A 20,511-nucleotide genomic window follows, 5' to 3' on the forward strand; every position below is an offset into this window, starting at 1 on the left:
ATTCCTCTGGACATTTAGATTTAGATTAGATTACTTAGTGTGAAAACAGGCCCTTCGGCCCAACAAGTCCACACCGACCCATTCCCCTAAGTTTACCCCTTCGCCTAACACTACGGGCAATTTAGCATGGCCAATTCACCTAACCTGCACATTTTTGGACAGTGAGAGGAAACCGGCGCACCCGGAGCAAACCCACACAGACACAGGGAGAATGTGCAAACTCCACACAAACAGTTGCCTGAGGTGGGAATCTCTGGCACTGTGAGGCAGCAGTGCTAACCACTGTGCCACCATGCTGCCCACTTTAACAGAGTTAACATTTTGACTCTCCCACAGAAATGCTGAGATTCTCCAGCATTTTCTGCCGTTGTGTCAGATCTCCAGCCTCCACAGTTCCCTTTTTATGAATGTGAGAAGAGGTCATTCAGATCATGATTGATTAGATTAAGGTACTTAGATTAGAGCAACCCACCCAGACCCATTCCCCTACATTTACCCCTTCACCTAACACTACGGGCAATTTAGCATGGCCAATTCACCTAACCGGCACATTTTTGGACTGTGGGAGGAAACCAGAGCACCTGGAGGGTGCTCACGCAGACACGGGGAGAATGTGCAAACTCCACACAGACAGTTGCCCGAGGTGGGAATTGAACCCGGATCTCTGGCACTGTGAGGCAGCAGTGCTAACCACTGTGCCACCGTGTTGGATGTCGAGGCCAGAACCACATTCAGTGCTCAACTCCAGCTGAAATGCTTTCCCAAGAGAGGTGGATTTACGACACTTTAGTTTACAAGGCTCTGTTTTACGGTGAGAAAGTGAGGTCTGCAGACGCTGGAGATCAAAGCTGAAACTTTATTGCTGGAACAGCACAGCAGGTCAGGCAGCATCTAGGGAACAGAAGATTCGACGTTTCGGGCACATGCCCTTCTTGAAGAAGGGCATGTGCCCGAAACGTCGAATCTTCTGTTCCCTAGATGCTGCCTGACCTGCTGTGCTGTTCCAGCAATAAAGTTTCAGCTCTGTTTTACGGTGCCCTTATACAGCTTGCACTGGTCACTATCATTTGCCCGAGGTAGGTTTTCAAAAAGAGGACACCCTTGGGAATTCTGCCCTCATCCATATGGGAGACATGGCCTTTCTATGTAGACACAACCTTTACTGTCTCCTCTTTTCAGATATCAACTGTGGCTCAATGAATCCCAACCTTCTTGAAAGTCCAAAGGTTGTGCACTCAAGTCCCAGTCTACAGGCTTGAGCATGCAATCCAGACGCCACTCCTATGCAATCCTGTGGGAGCCCTGCACTGGTGAAGGTGTCATCTTTCTAAGAAGTTATTTAACCCATCCTCTCCAGCATATGTAAACGACTGTATGGCCATATTCTGAGACAGTGCTGGAAAGCGCAGCAGGTCAAGCAGCATCCAAGGAGCAGGAGAATCAACATTTTGAGCATGAGCCCTTCTTCAGAAAAGTGTCGAAATTCCACCTCTCTTGGGAAAGCATTTCAGCTGGAGTTGAGCACTGAATGTGGTTCTGGCCTCAACATCCAACACGGTGGCACAGTGGTTAGCACTGCTGCCTCACAGTGCCAGAGATCCGGGTTCAATTCCCACCTCGGGTAACTGTCTGTGTGGAGTTTGCACATTCTCCCCGTGTCTGCGTGAGCACCCTCCAGGTGCTCTGAAGAAGGGCTCATGCCCGAAACGTCGATTCTCCTGCTCCTTGGATGCTGCCTGACCAGCTGCATTTTCCAGCAACACATTTTCAGCTCTGATCTCCAGCATCTACAGTCCTCACTTTCTCCATATTCTGAGACAAACAAATCAGTCTTGCCTGGTGAGCTCGGCAACACTAAAGCCGTTTTGTTTTAATGAACCTGGTCAGAGATGTCACAGGTGATATGCTCATTCAGCTCACTGAAGTTCATGGAAGCGTGTAAATCTAGGTATTCCCTACATTACAAAAAAATGACACTTGAAAAGTACTTAACCAGCTGTAAGGCAAGAGCAAAGCTCTTACAGGTCACATGTCATGTAAATAAATGTTCGCACTGACTTGCATATATAAAAAATATGTTGTTCTAAGCTTTTTCAGCCAAGACACTAGAGAAACATGCTTGCTCAGGGTTCACATTATCGTCTTTGTAAGTCATGTAACTTGTGGCTAGAATTCACACTAAGTCAGCAAAATCAGTTAAACTTGCTTCCTGATTGCTTCCTTTATGGTATGTGTGCACAGCAATCATTTAATTAGCAACTGGTTCAAAAGCAGAAGGCAATGAAGAACAAATTACCACATGAACAGTGTCCTTATGCAGGTAAATACTAAGTGTAATTTTCTATAGGGAATGTAATATGTACGTAAGGGTTCTAGTGGTGCAGTGGTTGCATCCTTACCTGCGAACCAGGAGTTCAGTGTTCATAGGTTTCATCAATCCTACCTGCTACATAGGTGTGTTATAGACTACAGTGTTGATTGACCACATCTATAATGTGCATTTACAGTGCTGGGCAGAGATGTCTTGACAACTGCAGGGAGAGGCAAATCTCCAGCATTTCTAAGGCAGAATAACAACAGAATCCCACAAATCTTGCAGTAATTCATGACGATGTGAATCTCATGGCTCACCTCCACCTTATAACAAACAGCTGTCTTTTTCCTCCAAACCAATAACTGTACAGGTTATTAACATATTAACCTGTAACATAATATGAATCTACTGTTATTCTTCTGGTATATTCCAGCCTGTAATTAACATGATTTTGAACAGATTTGCAGCACTGATAATGTTCTGATCAGGTTACATTACTGTACACAATATGACTTACAGCACACTGAAAAAGGGTCAGGCAACGTAACATGAGTATAAGCATCATACAGAATCTTTGGAACATCAGTCCAGGGTGCAGGTAACAGCTGACAATTGTCTGAAAGCCATCATGTCTCCATCACAATAGATTAGCTCAAGTGTCACAAACTTATTGCAGGTGTGTAAAAGCCACTGAAGTACAACAAACAGTAGAAATGGAAACTAAGCTGTCCAGATCAGCAGTGTGAACAATGCTTCAAATCTGTACTGCACCTGGACCACATATCAAGACCACTGGCGCAACATTCAGAAGTCTCCATCATTTCTGCCTGACCTACTGAGGTGTTTCTAGAATTCTGCTTTTACCTCAGTTAGTGGAATACCATCTGGCAATTTGCTAGTACACTCTCCTCTGCCCTGGGCCAGACAGAAGTAAAAACAGAGTTCTAACAGTGATGAGCAATTGGCAACCCATAGCAATTCTGCTTTGAAGCATTTTAAATTAAAATCATTCTCCCAGCCCTTCTGCTCATGGGGAAAAGCAGCCCAAAGGTGCTACTGTTCCTCTTTTACTTTCCAGTCAGCTGTTGGTCTCACTAGGTTCCATTGTGCAACGGTGCAGCGCAACACAGCACATGGTCAGGTGGGTTTGGACAACCTATCAGTCTACCTGCTCAGCCAAAATGGTACGTGTTTAGACTTGTACGTGTGTGGAATGACAGTACCAGTGGGTGTGGAGTAACAATGCCAATGTTTTCATGGTAAGCCATGACATGGCGGTGCCGATGTTGGTCTGGGATGGACATAAGTCACAAGTCACACGGCACCAGGTTATAGTCCAACAGGTTTATTTGAAATCACAAGTGATTTGTTGCACTATAACTTGGTATCGTGTGACTTCTGACAATGTTTTAATAGGAAAACGTCAATATGTCTTCAACCATATTTATGCCGAACAGATACTTACCTCATCTCCTCTAAAGTTCTCCTCTCCACAGCCTCTCACCTTACAGGCCCTAATGCCCGAATTTTAATTAACTAAGAGCAAAATGGAGACATTTTATACGAAAGCATCACATGTCATGATGTCATCCAGCTGTCTTCAAGGTATAAAGTCATTCTGAGACCTGTGCAACAAAACAGATTAATTATTCAAGTGAAAAATACCAAATAAAACACTAGGTCTTGAAGTAAGGAGTTGATTCGATATAACCCATAATAAAAAAGGATCAGTCGGTCAGTAATAAGAAGCCCAGTTATTATGCATCACTAGGGTTAGCCAGAGGGGGAGGATTCAGTTGTGCCAAGATGGTGATATGGACAAGAAAACAAGAGTTGGTCACTCGGCTCTTCATGCCTGCTCCAAGGATCACGGCTGATCTGATTTCATCCTCAACTCTACTTTTCTGCACATCCCGACAATCTTTCATCACATCCGGTAACCAAGAATCGATCCACCTCTGTGTTTACAGTTTATGCAATCCTCACCCGTCTTAATGATGACAGCAGAGGGAAAACCACGTGGTGACAACAGTGACTTGCATTTCTATAACAGCCTGAACCTGGTAGAGTAACACCCGGCAAGTTGCCAAACACAATTCAGCTCCAAACCAACACCTTAAGGAGCTGTACAAACAAGTGTGCAAAGGTTTGGCCAAAGTTTAGAGCAGCAAGTTAAACAAAAAGGGGTCAAGAAAAAGAGGAAAAGCAAGATTGAGGAATTAACAAATGGGTGGGATATGAGCAGCGTTTGTAACAGCATTTGGCACCACAACTCATTCTTTATCTCTAACGTAGGTGTGGATGTCATCGGAAAAATACTTGCATCGGTTCAACAATATTTACATTGTTCGGCTGAGCAAATAGATTGGGGCAGTTCTCCTGAGATGGAGAAACTACAAGCCGAACACAAAAAACAGAAAATGCTGGTAACTCTCAGCAGGGCCACCCAGATCTCTGAAGATCCGTTTTCTGCTGTGACACTTTTACAAAACCCAGACGCACACTAAACCTGTACTTTTATTAGTGACTGATTCACGGAAGTGCCAGATTTAAGGCATTTAACCAAGAGCTCATCACTTTGTTGCATTTGGGTATTAACTCCATGGCACAATTCCAAGAAGAACAGGGAGCCTCTCTGATTTGCTGGAAAACATTTTTCTCTCAAGTGAGTCACCAACATATTTTTATTATTTCATTGCTGTTTGTGGGATCATCCCAACTGCAAATTAACCAGTGAATTTGCCTTCAGAATAGCCATTCATTTTGGCTATTATCATGAGCACTTGAGCCATGATTAGACAATGTACAAACGCTCTGTTAAATCTGAGATTATTTATAATTACACGACACATAATTACCATTTAATCAATTATGAAATATCTGAGAACTGTTGTTAACTTAACAGCCCTGCACATCCGTATGTACTTCCTGTTAAGCATTGTGTGTGTTTGATTTAGTAACAGCTCACTCCATCCAGGAGGATGCAAGTTGAGACAGGAGTACCCATGGAAGCTAGGACATTCATATTCACAACGCATTGTACCCATCCCTCCAGCAGGGCAACCTCTTCAACACCCTCTCAACTTGTACTGCCATAGTTAGTGCAATGCAACTGTTTGGAAGAGGTCATGTGGCACACTGACAACATCTCTGCTTCTGAGCCGGACCCCCGGGTTCAAGTCCCAATTTGGATGGGTACATTAATAGGAAGGGTTCAGAGGGATAGCGGCCAAATGGGACTAGATTCATAAAGGACATTCATGTAGACATCCAGATGGCTTTTACATGCTGTAATTGTACCAGCCTCCACCACTTACTCTGGCAGCTCCGTGTGTGTGCAAGATGTTGCCCCATAGGTCCCTTTTAAACCTTTTCCCTCTCACCCTAAACCTATGCCCTCTAGTTCTGGACTCCCCCGGGTTCAAACTTGATCCTAACCAAGTAAGTGCTGCTACTCAGCACCAGGATCACCACAAAGGAGATTTCCTTCCTAATGCCGAGGAGGAGGAACAAAGGATGTATAGAGGACGTGTTCCCCTTATCACCATCTCCTGCTGCTGTGTGTGCACGGACAGGTATGGACTTGTGGCAAGTCCTACACAGTGCTCATGGGAATGGTCGGCGGACTCTCACTGTTGATAGGAGGCATTTGGCCAAACAATGGGCTCTCCTGCACCTTCAGAAGTGGGGGAAAGGGGCACAGGGAGGCTTCAAATTTAGATTAGATTAGATTCCCTACAGTGTGGAAACAAGCCCTTCGGCCCAACAAGTCCACACCGACCCGCCGAAGAGTAACCCACCCAGACCCATTTCCCTCTGACTAATGCACCTAACACTATGGGCAATTTAGGATGGCCAATTCACCTGACCTGCACATTTTTGAACTGTGGGAGGAAACCCACGCAGACACGAGAAGAACGTGCAAACTCCACACAGTCGCCCGAGGCTGGAATCAAACCTGGAACCCTCATGCTGTGAGGCAGCAGTGCTAACCACTGAGCCACCGTGCCACCCCAAACAATTTGGCAAACAAGATTTTCAAACGTAGTCACGCACCATTCAAAAGGTCCTGAAGAACAACTGTGAGCAAATCTCTCACCCAACTGTTCAATAAATACTCTGCTTGAGACTGAAGGCTGCAGCTTTCTGGAAGCCATGATGTGGAGGTGCTGGTGTTGGACTGGGGTGGACAAGGTCAGAAATCATACAACACCGGGTTATAGTTCAACAAGTTTATTTGAAACCACAAGCTTTCGGAGCCTCGCTCCTTCTTCAGGTAGCTAGCTTGTGATTTCAAATAAACTTGTTGAACTATAACTTGGTATTGTGTGATTTTTGGCATTTTAGGGTGGTGAAGAAATCTGGTTACGAGATGAGCAACGTTTTGGAACAGTCAATCATAAAGCGGCACGGTGGTTCAGTGGTTAGCACTGCTGCCTCACAGCGCCAGGGACCTGGGTTCGATTCCAGCCTTGGGTGACTGTGTGTAGTTTGCACGCTCTCCCCATGTCTGCGTGGGTTTCCTCTGGGGTGCTCTGGTTTCCTCCCACAATCACAAAGTTGTGGCGGTCAGGTGAATTGATCATGCTAAATTACCCATAAGTGTTCAGGGATGTATAGGCTAGGTGCATTAGTCAGGGGTAAATATAGGGTAAGGGAATGGGATAGGATGGGCTAACTCTTCAGAGGGTCATTGGGGACTTGGGTCAAAGGGCCTGTTTCCACACTGTTGGGATTCTAATTCTAAAGTTACTGCTCTGAATAGGTAACATAAGCACTGGATTGGTCATTTACTGTTTGGTATCAGTATTTAGATGCCCAAGGTTTGCATGTACCAGTGAGGTTCCCTATGCTGCTATGCAGGCAGGACATTCTCTCCCTTTTGGAATGCACAGGTCATTAAAGTACACAATCTCTTGATCTTTGGTACATGGCTGTCTGCGGATGATTGCTCGGCTATCGACCAGTGTAGGATCGGTGTCGGAAGCCCGGAATAATGCAGGTTAAAGGAAACCATGCTTGGCAGTAGTTCAGGGTCAGCAAAACGACGCAATGTTTACTTGCTGACCTAGCCCCTCTCCCTTTATGCCTTATTCAAGTATTTCCTGTAGGAATCAGAGTAATTATAACCACTTATAATTTTAATTGTCAGGGTCAAGTAGAGTTCAGTCTATGACTGTCATAACTCTGAGATGAATGACTACTTTTGCACATCTAATGTTTCCACGATGAATGCCCATGTTCCATTCACATTCGACGGGAACGAATCAGTAATATTTCTAAAGCCATACTGTTTCAGAGTTCACTGCCATAGACTTTATACTTTCCTGCAATTGCCTGTTCCCTCCTTCATAAACAGTTCATGACAATTGATTCTCCTTTGGTGTTGCATCAGATCTCCACTTAACCCAACTGCTATACCATGGCGTTCATTTGTTTGCAAACTAATATTTTCCATTTCCTCACCCCCAAAGGCGAAGGGGAAGGGAGCTGTCTTGCGACACACTGACAACTTAAACCACAAAACTGAAGACACCCAGTTAAAGTAAGTGTTATCCTCCAGAATATTAGCCACAGCTTATCTTCCAAACAGATTCGATCACTTCTCAAACAACTTTATTCAAACCAGTTTTTTCTTTATTAATGCTCAAGACAAGGGTGTCACCGGCTAGGCACCTTTAATGTCCATCCTTAATTGCCCAGAGGGCAGTTAAGAGTCAATCGTATTGCTATGGCTCTGGAGTCACATGTAGGCCAGACCAGGTAAGGATGGCCGTTTCCTTCCACAAAGGGCATTAGTGAACCAGATGGGATTTTCTGACAATGGATTCATGGTTATCATTAGACTCTTAATTCCAGTTTTTTTTAAACTGAGTTCAAATTCCATCATCTGCTGAGGTGTGATTCGAATTAGGTCTCCAGAACATTACCTGGGTCTCTGGATTAACAGTCCAGTGTTAAATACCACAAGGCCTTTCCACCTCCCTCCTCCTTTACATATTTGATACCCTATACCTAGTGAATATGCTGTTTAGATTATGCATTGTGACGTCATTTAAGGTGCTATATGAAGGCAGTATGTTGCCACTATAGGGTTGGTTTTTACAGCACGGAAAGAGACCCTTCGACCCATCATGTCCATGCTGATATTCAAATATCCCATCTATGCTGACCGCATTTTCAGCACTTGGCCCAAAGCTGAAGGGTAACTATCAGGATTATTGCTGCAGTTTCTCAGGACTCCACGAGTAGCCACTATTCCAGAACGAGCACAAAAAGCCCAGATTCAGCAATACCCACTTCCCAGTCACTGATTAAAGCTCAGCATCACAGATACTGGGAGATCACCTCTTATTGACTGGCCTCTTATTTGAGTAATGAAGCTCTATACATGCCTTCCTAAAAGAGGGAGGATAGTGCTTGTACAAACAGAGTTTAACTCTTCCTGATGTACCGTACTTCATTCATCTGACCAGTGTCACACTCTTGTGGGGAAGATGGCCAAGTTGCTCCATTTCTTAGAGGATCTCAATTGGGCCTCACAGAGGGAGGAAGATGGCATGAGCTGGTGTGGTCTAACTGTGGGTCTGGTCTCCTGATTTCCTCAGTGTTAGGTGGGCTACCACAGAATCCATGATCGCTGTGAGAAAAGGGCTTACGCCACCTGGGTGCGCCAAGGTTTTGTCTAGACTTGGCAAATGAAGCTGGTGTTTACTTATTGTCATTCTTGTTCGACTTTCAAAGAGCTTTATAGCCAAGTAACTACTATTTTAAATCTGCAAAAAGACTCAAAGCAAATTTGATATTCAATTTACACACAGCATGGTCTCTCAGTAACAATGAGATAAATGATCACTAATCAGATTTTTAGCGACGATGAATAAACATTGTTCAGCTGTTAGAGATGCCCAGCTCCTCTTCCTGTCATATCCAGCGATGCAATGCACTCTCAGCTCTGCACTGAAATGTCAGCTTGGATTATATGTTTAAAGACTGGAGCAGAGTTTGAATCCATGACCTTCTGAATCAGAGACAGAAATGTGGCCCCCCCGAGTTAAGGCCAGCAGAGTACAAACAGCATACACACACAAACCCAGTTGTTTAATACAATTCTAACATTAAGTTTGTCATCACTGACAGGAGCAGCATAAGCAATTCCAATTCTAATTTCCTGTAGTCGGACAAGTGATGGGCAGAAGCACAATTAGTCTTCAACATGGTACATATCATTCACTAGTACCTTTATCACAGAATCACCTGAATTATAGAACAGAAGAAGCCATCGTGTCTTAGTGAAGATAGCTGTTGTTCCCCAATCATTATAACCGATTTCAAATGGTGCTAGATAAATACATAGACTCCAAACACCAAGAGAAACCGGTCATTCTCTAAAGGGAAGGTGGACATTGTGTACACAATGTAACGAGGCTGGCAGATAACTTCCAATGCTGCAAGAACAAAGTTGTTCTAACAATCCTACTGGAAAGAAAAGCTCAAATTTTAGTCATAATTAATATCACCTGAATTCATTGACCACATGCCATCCAGGCTATAGTATTAAGGTCAATTACATATCTATAGTCATTAGGATTATAGACAGAGACCCTGCAAACACACAGGCATCTGGGAGGTTGCACACTAACTGGGGAATGGGTAAGCAGCAGTCGGTGGCTACACCCGAAGGTGGAGAAAGTGAGGACTGCAGATGCTCGAGATCAGAGGTGAGTGTGTGGTGCTGGAAAAGCACAGAAAGTCAGGCAGCATCAGAGAAGCAGGAGAATCGATATTTCGGGCATAAGCCCTCATTCCTGATGAAGGGCTTTTGCCCAAAACGTCGACTCTCCTGCTCCTCAGATGCTGCCTGACCAGCTGCGCTTTTCCAGCACCACACTCTACACCAGAAGGTGCTCAGGCATGTTGGCCAAGTCAGTGAAATGAAACCCACTGGGTCTCAGTGAATATAAAAATACTAGGAAGTGCCAGTGGCCTGGGCATCTCCCTCTTTGCCTACAAGAAGGTCATGTGCCCTCTGCACAGCAACTATCCACAGGTTCAGGGGCACAGCTGGCATGTGTCAAATCAAAAGGATCATCTGTGATAAAATGAAAAATTTGATTTTAATCCATAGGCCATTCCCTTCCACTAGAATGTGAATCAGGGCCAACCAAATCGCAGGTTTAGGAAACTGTTCTTCACAATGCTGCCCTTAGAACATGTCACACAATATTACCAACTGCTATGAGAAGTGACCAGGTCTTATATCCAACACCACAATTGTACCTGTGCCCAAGGAAAAAAAAGGATGCCCCTTAAACATCCAGCAGCACGTGGAAAGTGGAAGCAGAAATGACTGGAGTTCAGAAAGATGATGTGCGGGTGTTTAATGAAAAAAATTTTTAAAAAACAAAATGACTCCCTGAAGATTTCTTCGATCAAAATCTAAAAGATAAGGCCTTTTCAGCACAAGGAAACTTGCCTTCATCGGAGACGTTAAAAAAACCCCAAAATCAAACAAAACGTTTGATCCATCAGTACAACTAGACTGTTGAAACGCAGAGAGGATAGAAAGCTGGCCATAGACAGTGAGGGAGAAAACATGCAGAGCTCGACACCATCATGCACTAACCTCTGCTGTCCAGGCAAGCAGATGGCTCAATAGGCAGCTGAAAACAAATCAGTTCAATCTGTCGACACTGTGGTTCCGCAGCACAGCCTTCGGTCTTGCACCACAGCAGGAGAGCCATTCAAACATTACATCAATGCGCTGGGTGTAACACGCTGGGGAATTGTGTCCCAGCTTATAAATCAATCAGGGACACAGACCACAAACACACAGGGACGTGTAAGCAAAATTGGGGACACTGGTTTCAGACGTGCCTGCTACCTCCAACCTGTCACACATTTGAACTTACGCATTCTGCCTGCTGCACACTGCTTTAATGGAACACTTCAGTCATACTGTGAACGCACGGGTAAACCTGCCTTCAAACTGCATTCACTTCATGGGCTTTACTCTCAAGGACGAGCAAGAGAAAGAATGTAAAAAGGAGACAGTGAGAGAAAATGGGGTGGGGGGGGGGGGGGGTGTGGTGGTGGTGGTGGAAGAGAGAGAGAGTGAAAGAGGGAAAAAGAAAAAGAAAGTAAAGAAAGAGAGGAGGGGAGGGTGGTGGGAGAGAGAATAAGAAAGCAAGTGGGGAGGAAGGGAGGGAGAAAGAAAGAAAGAGGGGATGGAGGGACAGCGAAGGAAAGGAGAGGATGAGTGAAGGTGAGAAAGAGGGGAGGGTAAAAAGAGAGAGAGGGAGAGAGAGAGCGTGTCAGGGAGGGAGGAGAGAGAGAGACACACACAGACTGAGGGAGGGAGAAAGACAGGAGGGTGAGAGAAAGAAAGCGAGGGATGGGGGGGAAAGGGGAGCGAGAGAGTGTGGAGATAGAGGACGGGGTGCACAGGCAAGTACACAGCCATGAGATTAAGCGAATAAAAAGTTAGCAAATCAAGCCTGAGCTTGAAAACTAGGAACCACAGGCATGTTTCACACCAGCTGAGTAAAGAGCTTGTTTGCCACTCAGCTCCGGACACTTCAGGAACACAAAGATATTTGGCAGAACCACCTTTTCTCCAGCTTTAGAGGAGTGGTTCTTGCTGCGAAATCAGTAATAAGCAGGTGAGGTGTGGAGGGTGAGGGGAAAGGGAGCAAGGTCACCAGCATCTATTTCACAAACTCTCCACCCCACCACTTCCATGCTTTTAGGAAATACTAGTTGCCTTGGTACTGATCACAGAAGTTACCGAGATGATAATGGTTAAAAATGTAAAATGACGAAACTTGCTATTTATTCCTGCCGGCTTTATCAACTTTGGTCTTCAGCCAAAACAGATTCGAGTGTGATGCAAGCCTTTCTCCAAGAACACTGATTTCAAATGGTGCTAGACACAGCTCAGTTAAATCTAAACCACCATATGGAACCAGCTTCCTGGAGAAGCTCCAGGGTTTTCTTCAAGCACTATCCAAGATAAATACCCATTCCATCCGGTGAGGACTGCATCCAACTCCTGAAGGATTCGCAACAGAGGAGATTGGGGAGAATATTACATCATATGGTACAAAAGGCAAAGAAACTCTCGTCTGAGCGAAAGTTGGAGTGAACCTGCTCCAGTGATAAATAAAACAGGTGCAAAGTTAGAATAGCTTATTATCTCACCGTGTACATTCTAGAAAAGCAAAGCAGTTTTCAGGTGTGTGGGCAAGGGAAGAGGATTTGACCTGGCCCTGTCCGAGGGGGACAGCAGGGGTTGCTGGTTCAGATCCGACTCAGGTGTGATGCCACACACAAAATCCTTTCCATAATGCAACAGAGCAAGTCCATGAAGCCTTGAACAAAGAAAAACACATGGGGTTACAAATCAGAAATCAAACTCCCAGTCTGCTCTCTTTGAATTAGTCACCCTCTCTATGTCTCACCCAGCCTTCCCATCTTCTGTTATAGCTTTCTGAAGGGCTCTCTCCAACACTGTGACTGACTCTCCCCTCAGTGACACCCTTACATCCACCAAGTCTTCAATTTTGTCTTTTTATTATCTCTCCTGTGATGGAAGTGTTGTGGACTATAAAATTCAGAAACCTGTGCAGAGGATGATATTGAGGAAGGGGACTGCAGCAGTCAGTTGCACTGTGCAAATGCAGAGAGCACTGGGTGTGTTGGTAATGCCACTGGATGAATATCTGAGTTAATGCTCTGGGAGCACAGGTACAAATCCCACAAATGGTGAAATTAGAAAGCAGGGATGAAAAGCTGGCTTAATGTTGTTAAACAAAAATCCATCTGGTTCACTAATGCCCTTTAGAGAAGGAAATCTGCCATCTTTACCTAGTCTGGCCTACATGTGACTCCAGACCCACAGCAGTGGGCAATAAATGTCAGTCTAGCCAGTGACGTCCACAACCGGTGAACAAATTACAACAAAGTATAATTGGAGAGAGGAAGAAGGATATGAGGCACAGGGATTCTACAGAAGTGGAAATTCAAGAGGTTGGTTACAGCACCAAAGGCTGGTTGGATCGCACAGTCCACATGGCTTCCTATTCAGTGAGCATAAACCAGATTCAATTTGAGGGACACAAAATAATTGCATATTCACAAACCAACCCATAAACTGACAAGCTATATTCAGTTGTAAATTACTTCAAATCCTGCTGGATAATTTGAATACTTAAGCTTGATTAGCAGCATAAACAAATAGCAGCATTCAAAATGAATTACATGATGGCAATAATCCAAATGGGTTCCTGTTTTAACAGCACTCACGAAACAAACATCCATTAGTTACTCTTCATGGATGCAGAGTCAGGAACAGGAAGCCTGGGGCTGGAGGGGTTTCAGTGCCCGAGTTTGTAGCTGGTCAGGAAGGATCCCTGTGGCTGTGCCTCAGAGGGATGAGCTGCCAGATGAAGTACCCAAACCTTCCACTGATGTCAGGGACACAGCTGGTAACCAGGGGGCTGCTGTGTTAGCCAGTAACAGGCAGCAGACCCACAGGAGGATACAAAACACCCAACTGAAGGGGCATCGACCCGAAATGTTAACCCTGTTTCTCTCTTCACCTCACGGCCCACTGAGCAGTTGTAAATTTTTTTTCTGTGGTATTTGGCTTTAGTAAAACACCCAATGTGGGTGTTGCACAAAGGGAGAGAGCGAGAGAGTGAGCAAGAGCGCGAGAGTGCGAGCGAGAAAGAGCGCGAGAGCGAGAGCAAGAGCGAGTGCGAGAGTGCGCGCGAGAGAGTGCGCGCGAGAGAGTGCGCGCGAGAGAGTGCGCGCGAGAGAGTGCGCGCGAGAGAGTGCGCGCGAGAGAGTGCGCGCGAGAGAGTGCGCGCGAGAGAGAGAGCGCGAGAGAGAGAGCGCGAGAGAGAGAGCGCGAGAGAGAGAGCGCGAGAGAGAGAGCGCGAGAGAGAGAGCGCGAGAGAGAGAGCGCGAGAGAGAGAGCGCGAGAGAGAGAGCGCGAGAGAGAGAGAGCGCGAGAGAGAGAGCGCGAGAGAGAGAGCGCGAGAGAGAGCGCGCGAGAGAGAGAGAGCGAGAGAGAGAGCGCGAGAGAGAGAGCGCGAGAGAGAGAGCGCGAGAGAGAGAGCGCGAGAGAGAGAGAGCGCGAGAGAGAGAGCGCGAGAGAGAGAGCGCGAGAGAGAGAGCGCGAGAGAGAGAGCGCGAGAGAGAGAGCGCGAGAGAGAGAGCGCGAGAGAGAGAGCGCGAGAGAGAGAGCGCGCGAGAGAGAGCGCGAGAGAGAGAGCGCGAGAGAGAGAGCGCGAGAGAGAGAGCGCGCGAGCGAGCGTGGGAACAGATATGAATCAAATAGATTGCACTCTGGTTTTTCAATGACAGGCTTGATATAGGATGTTAGTACAGAAGCATTGTATAATCACCACTGTCAAGCACACAATATAATGGTCTGATAGTAATACATTAGATAGATAGCTAATTATATATACACACAAAATATCTCTATATAGATTAAGATTAGAGGTTAAAGACTTTCTTTTTATACCTTCTGTAGCTTTCTTGCATGATATTAATCATGGGTAAATGATTCACATTGTCTCCTAAAAGCTAACCAGTGTCATTGAAAGCATCCATCCACCAACAAATCTTTCTCTTCCAGATGAGGATTGGTTGCCCATACATTTCCAGAATATTAGTCGCAGTGTAAATCTCCATCATCTCCTTCAACAGAGGTAACAAATATGCTGGATCTGGTAAATAACAAACATCTGTGGACAAGCAAGATCCTCCGAGGGTATGCGTATCTAAATAGAGAGACAAAGAGACAAAATGACAAATATTGAGGCATCATGTTTGTGTGAGCATTTCCAAATGATTGCTTAACATACGTTTAGTCAATTTCTTCATTCATATTAAATGTTTCAATCTCTCCACTGAATACAAACACATCAATAGTTGTAAAACTGGCAATCAAAGGGTTCTTTCACAAATGACTTGGTATGTTATTCTGTCAGTGCAAGATTAATCACTGACAATTAATGAAACAATGGGACTGGCAAAAAGAAAACCATCTCAGAAAATTTCAATCTGCAAAATGCATTGGACAGAAACAGTAGGTCCCTTTTGTTGGCCCAGACATTCATCATGAGGTTTTTACTTGTGAAGGGGAATGGCAGCGTAGTGGTCATGCCACAGGACTAGTAACCCCGAGGGCCAGGCTAACACCCTGGGGAGATGGGTTCGAATCCAACCACAGCCAGTGGCTGAATCTAAATTCAATGAGTACATCTGAAAAATAAAGCTAGTACCAGTCATGGTAACCGTGACAACCATCGCCGATTGAGGCATTCGAGAGGATTTGGATAATCATTTGGAGAGAAATAATGGTGGGGTGGGAAAGAAAGCAAGAAAGTGGCAGCAGGTAATGAGGTTCATTTGAAGAGTGGGTGCAGAATAGATGGGCCGAGCAGCCTCTTCCTGCATTGCAGGACTTCAGCAATCACCAATTGCGATGAAAGTCCATCCTGTTTCTCTCACGCCCCTGTCAAGATCTGGCCTGGGCCACGTGGCTCCAGACCTACAACAATGTGACTGACTGCAAACATTGCTCTGATATGGCTCGGCAAAACACGGATCTCACGGGAAATTAGGGAAGGACAAGTGCTGGCAACACTCACATTCCGTGGAAGAATAAAATTCTGGTCAGCTTCGGGAACAACGGTTTCCGTTTTGGCGAGGGATTGCGAGTAGGGGATAAAGTAAGTAGCAAGTATTTGCAGTTGAGGGAACATTAGATAAGTGCAGTAGGGAGGAACAGAATGATGGGTCAAAAGGGATTGAACAAAGAGTGGGAGGAGACTTGTGCAAAGAGCAAATGTTGTCATAGGACCCAGTGAACTCTGGGCTGCAAACTCCTTTGAAGAGGAGAAACAGCAATGAAAATGAATTAGCTCTCTCTAATACTGCCTCTATCTTCACTAGCTGCAAGACTATAGTTAAAGCCAGGATATTGCTGCATCTCAGGCAGCATCCTCCTCCATTTTTATAGTGGAATATTTTGAGACTAGCATCAACAATCTTCTGCCTCACACACCCAATCCTGTGGCTTGAAAATAAAATCATGCTGTTAAAAATGAGAACGGCCACAACAAATGTGGGCGTTGTTATCCATGGTACAGATTTTTGCCTGCAGAGTAAAACATGCACGCGCAAAACATTCAAACCGACAACAGCCAAAGTTTGGGAAGATCCGACGTGCAAAATATTTTGTCTCGAGATGAGGGAAGGCAAAGTATGGATACAAACAAATATTTGAATAAGGACAAACTTTCAGTACCTGTGCAGGTAGGTGAGAATTGTATTATTAAATAGGTTTGGATCATATCCTTGGATTCAATGCCTCTCTCACATGCGTAAACTGACAATGACAGGAATTCATCGCTGTAGTTTGGAAACCAATGTCTTTGCACTCCTAGATGATGCACAGATCCATAAATTTGATAACAATGGGGACAAGGCACACTCACGTAACTTGCTCATGACAGAAGCACCAAATGTAAAATGTCAATTATGGGATTTGAGTCTCTGCTGTCCAATGCTGGCAAGTTTACATGAAAAGACCGATTGGTCTTGGTCACAAGATGTGCCCGTACGTACACCTTCATTCCCAAATCTTACCAACAAACCCTCGGCAGAAAATGATCCTTGGATACAGTTTCAGGTGTGAAATAATATCTATACCTTTCAAAATTTACAACTGAAATCTTTTCCATATGTGAAGCAAGGATTTGGAATAAAAGGATGACGTTGAGGAGGAGGTTCCCAATGTGCTAGCCTCTCCTCTGCTGTTATTCCTCAGGCCACCTTCCTCTCTCCTACCAAAATATATCTAATTAAAAAAAAGCCAATTAGTTGCCACAGAATACCTGAAGATCTCCTGAGACTTGTATGCAGGCAAATCGAATAATGCTCAGGCAGGAAAAAACACAAGGCAGGAATAGGTTACTCTGTGTTGTGCTGTAATTCTCTATCTCCGGAGATTTAATTAAGAGCCAGGTGTGTGCTTAACTGGGACGGATATTGTGTGAAGAAATGCTGAAAAACACCATTCCATGCCCATGCTTCGCAGAGGTAGGTACCCGATACAAGTTCTGGCAAGAGAAACTTAAAATGCCATTCTGCCAATAGGAAAGGAGCTCCTGATAATATAATTGTTATTTACATAACAGCTCAGCACTGAAAATTAAAGTGGGAGCAGCCATCTGCATTGACCTTCGTAAATTAAGCTTGCAGTATTTGGAATAAAACTAATTAGAATCCATTTGTGTTGCAGCTTCATCTCAGGAGGTAGGATCATCCTCAGAAGCTGTGCGTGAAAATAATACGACCAGTGGTGGAGAAACAGAGTAGGCAGTTCATGTTGATGACCTCTCGTCAAAACTGGACAAAAGTTAGAGATGTCACAGGCTTTAACCCTGTGCAGAAGTAGGGAGGAGGGAACTGGAAATTATAGAATGACAAGCTTAAAATCCAAAAAGTCTCTAAGTTCTTGTAGGTTTGAGCTTCAATGCGTGTGGGATAAGAGGTGAGTGCAGTCCATGACCGCTACGTCTGGGGAGGTCAAAGAGGGAAATGTTAGGGTAAATCCAGCCAGAGGACAGGAAGGTACAACCAACAATTTCACTAATTCTGGGCTTGGTAAAAGTGTGGCAGGTGGGTGATGCTGGGGATTTGCTGTGAGGTCACCTTGATGTCGGGTAGGGGGTGGGCTTCGAAAAGATAGTGTCATGACAGGGGCTGTGAAAATGCTCAGAGTTAAAGTCAGCCTGCTGCCAGGGTGGGAGATACAAATGAAAGGCTCGGGTGTGTAGGATGGGAAGCTGACAGTGCTGGCTTCAGCGCTGTGTTTGAGGAAAAACATTTGTTCAGGCATGACTTGACGTCAGCTAAGGAGACAGACAGCACAGCATGGTCATAATGAGTGGTCAAGCTCAGGGTGCCAGAAATGCCATTTTGAGCATTTTGTCAGCAGATACAGGTTGGCAATGCAATATTTACACTGCTGGGGCTCTGGTTTCTGCCAGTTTCTGCACACATTTGGAACATGGAGCCAATTGTTGGCTGAAAACATAAGCAAGAAATGGTTTGCACCTTTTTTACAAGTCTGAGAAAATGCTACAACCTTTCAATTAATTTTATTACATTCAACAGGTTTGTTCCATGATAAAAGAATGCCTAGTTTTCACAGACACGGTGCAGGCACTCAGTACACACTCTGACCCAAGACTCCATTATCTCCAGTAGCCTTGGAAGATGACAGTCGTAACACCATCCACCGATTATATAAAATATCCCTTATTAGAGCAAAAATCTTCCTTCAGTGTTCAAGATCTGCACTTTAAAAGAGACTGAGCCAAAAAATGCATTAGGAACATCTTTATACACACCTACTCCCACCCCCAGGCAATCACAGCTTACACCAACTGCCAGCTTCATTCTCATGCCATCCGCTGCTCCCTGGCATATGCCAAGGCACACTGTGGGTAACATATCAAAAGTGCAATGTGCTGTCAATACACTACTTTGATTTGTCATATAGCTTTTGCACAACAATTGCAAAACAAAGAAATCCGACATCATTTTCTTCATCTTTGTACGACAAAAACAGAGCTGACATTGTGTGTATTGTACAACATGACATTTTGACCCCCACTGGTTTTCCAGCAGAAGTGTGTTGAGAGAGGATGGAAACTGAAACTCAAAGCAAAATCCTCTCTCATTGTTTTGACCTTTGCAACTAAAATGGGAGAAGATAAAGGCGAAACTGCAATCTGCTGACTTACAGTGCAGCCAAAACAGACTGACCACATCTGTTAATGCCACAAAACACTTCAGGGACAAAAAAAAACACAATTATATCTCGGTTTTAAATCGCAGCTAAGTCATGTCCTCGTGATATGATCTCATCATGTTTTAACTGAGCTTGTAAATCAAACCATTTGCTTCCCATGCTGTCATGTTGTTATAATGAGGCAGAGAGAGAATGTCAAGACAAGAGAGAGAGAGAGAGAGAGAGAGAGAGAGAGAGAGCAAGCGAGCCCTAGTGCTCGGGAGCAAGGAAAAAGATGCAAATCAAGACGGTAGAGAAATGGAGAGAATGAAAGGAGGGGGGCAATGAAAAGAAGGAAGGGAGAGATGAAAGTTAACAGATCAAGAGGAAAATAAATGGAAAGGAGCGAATACCAAGGAGAGAGAAATAAAAAAAAAAGTGAGAGAGCACAAGAAAGAATAAAGAGCAAGTTGAAAGCAAACATAGAAGCAGATAATGAAGCGTAATTCATTCCAAGAGGAATTGACAGCAAGTTACAAGGTGAAAAGTAAAGCCATCATAAAGAGACGGTGGTGGTTTGACCTGAGGGTCACCGCACCTCAGGTAAGGGGCAAAGTTGAGAAGGAGAATCCTTCAGGGTAACTATGTTGGTGGTTTTAAACCTCAGTTTAATCTTGTGCTACGTTTTAGACAGCATGCAGAAAGGGAGGAGCAGCTACACTAAAAATGGCTTCAGACCACAGGAAACAGGACCAAGTGTAATCAGCTCAGTCCCTCAGCCTGCTCCACCATTCAATAGGATAATTGCTGTTGAATATTCCTCATAACCACTTTCCTGCCCTTTCCCTATATCCCCGAATTCCCTGAAGAATCCATTTATCTCAGCATTACATGCACACAAGGACTCCGAACCCACAGCGCTCTATGGCAAGGAATTCCAAAGATACTCAGGTCTGAGAGAAGAGATCCTTCCTCATCTCAGTCTAAAACTGGTGCTCCTTTATTCTGAAACTTTGACTTCTGGTCGTATACTCTCCCATGAGGGGAAACATCTTCTCTGCATTATCCTATCTAGCTCCTTAAAATTCAAATATTTCTTCTAAATGCCAGTGAGCAGACTCTTTAGCCCTTGCTCATAAGACAACCCCCTCATTCAAAGGATAGTCCTTGTGAAGTTCTTCTCAAGTGCCCCCAAACATATGATACCTTCCCTTAAATAAGGGGACCAAAACTACTCTCAGTACACCAGACGTGGTCTCACCAACAGCTTCTTAAACACATTTCAATTTTCAAATTATCAGCAGATTATAGTACTGTCATTTTGGCTATAATAACATACAGGAAAGCCTTATTGTGGTCCAGTTCACTGTTCTCAAATCCC

General features: G+C 44.6%; 1 long non-coding RNA gene across 4 annotated transcripts in view; it reads right to left on the reverse strand.

The window, feature by feature from the left end:
• The window catches only part of LOC148145815 (uncharacterized), a 65,931-nt gene that overhangs the window by 547 nt on the left and 44,873 nt on the right, over positions 1 to 20,511 (reverse strand). For all 4 annotated transcript variants that reach the window (XR_015761059.1, XR_015761058.1, XR_015761060.1 and 1 more), the window contains 3 exons: positions 14,847 to 15,105; positions 12,515 to 12,684; positions 3,780 to 3,939 (listed from right to left, as the gene is read on the reverse strand). This is a non-coding gene — a long non-coding RNA (uncharacterized LOC148145815). The remainder of the gene's footprint in view (positions 1 to 3,779; positions 3,940 to 12,514; positions 12,685 to 14,846; positions 15,106 to 20,511) is intronic.

This window comes from Chiloscyllium plagiosum, unplaced genomic scaffold, assembly GCF_037043375.1.
Source record: "Chiloscyllium plagiosum isolate Xiang-an unplaced genomic scaffold, Cpla_swu_hap1 HiC_scaffold_23, whole genome shotgun sequence".
Classification (NCBI taxonomy): Eukaryota; Metazoa; Chordata; class Chondrichthyes; order Orectolobiformes; family Hemiscylliidae; genus Chiloscyllium; species Chiloscyllium plagiosum.